The sequence below is a fragment of the Triticum aestivum genome, chromosome 5B, assembly GCF_018294505.1.
Source record: "Triticum aestivum cultivar Chinese Spring chromosome 5B, IWGSC CS RefSeq v2.1, whole genome shotgun sequence".
NCBI lineage: Eukaryota > Viridiplantae > Streptophyta > Magnoliopsida > Poales > Poaceae > Triticum > Triticum aestivum.
Window position 1 is genome coordinate 84,412,990 of NC_057807.1, and position 1,103 is coordinate 84,414,092.

General features: G+C 48.1%; 2 non-coding genes across 2 annotated transcripts; both read right to left on the bottom strand.

Moving 5' to 3' along the window:
• Positions 1-317: 317 nt before the first annotated feature.
• Positions 318-436, bottom strand: LOC123118661 (5S ribosomal RNA). The gene has a single exon (XR_006458206.1). It is a non-coding gene; the product is annotated as a 5S ribosomal RNA (ribosomal RNA).
• Positions 437-803: 367 nt separating this feature from the next.
• LOC123118597 (5S ribosomal RNA) lies at positions 804-922 on the bottom strand. The gene has a single exon (XR_006458147.1). It is a non-coding gene; the product is annotated as a 5S ribosomal RNA (ribosomal RNA).
• Between the last annotated feature and the right edge of the window lie 181 nt (positions 923-1,103).

Below are 1,103 nucleotides of genomic sequence, written 5' to 3' on the forward strand. Positions count from 1 at the left end.
CCAAAGACGATTCTACATTCTCACTACCATTACAACCGTTCCCTAACAATGGATAATGTCCTATACTACTTACTCTCCCGCTCAATCACGGAGACGAGTTTTCCACGGTTTCCACCCCTCCCTCCATACCGCAGCAACACGAGTTTTTTCCACCCCTTTCAGAACGCGCTCTTCGCGCCACAAAGCCGCCCCAAGACGCGCGAGCAATGAGCATCGAACTTAAACATATCGCAAACGTCAAAAAGAATATAACGGGATTAATATATATCGCGCACGTGCGATATGTTTGTCACAAGGCGCAAAAAATAATTAAAAAGGGAATGCAACACGAGGACTTCCCAGGAGGTCACCCATCCTAGTACTACTCTCGCCCAAGCACGCTTAACTTCGGAGTTTTGATGGGATCCAGTGCTTTAGTGCTTGTATGATCGCATCCGATGTGTTTCCCTGTCTTCGTCCCTTATGCTTGCCACTCCCAGGTCCGCTCCAAAGACGATTCTACATTCTCACTACCATTACAACCGTTCCCTAACAATGGATAATGTCCTATACTACTTACTCTCCCGCTCAATCACGGAGACGAGTTTTCCACGGTTTCCACCCCTCCCTCCATACCGCAGCAACACGAGTTTTTTCCACCCCTTTCAGAACGCGCTCTTCGCGCCACAAAGCCGCCCCAAGACGCGCGAGCAATGAGCATCGAGCTTAAACATATCGCAAATGTCAAAAATAATATAACGGGATTAATATATATCGCGCACGTGCGATATGTTTGTCACAAGGCGCAAAAAATAATTAAAAATGGAATGAAACACGAGGACTTCCCAGGAGGTCACCCATCATAGTACTACTCTCGCCCAAGCACGCTTAACTTCGGAGTTCTGATGGGATCCGGTGCTTTACTGCTGGTATGATCGCATCCGACATGTTTCCCCGTCTTCGTCCCTTATGCTTGCCACTCCCAGGTCCGCTCCAAAGACGATTCTACATTCTCACTACCATTACAACCGTTCCCTAACAATGGATAATGTCCTATACTACTTACTCTCCCGCTCAATCACGGAGACGAGTTTTCCACGGTTTCCACCCCTCCCTCCATACCG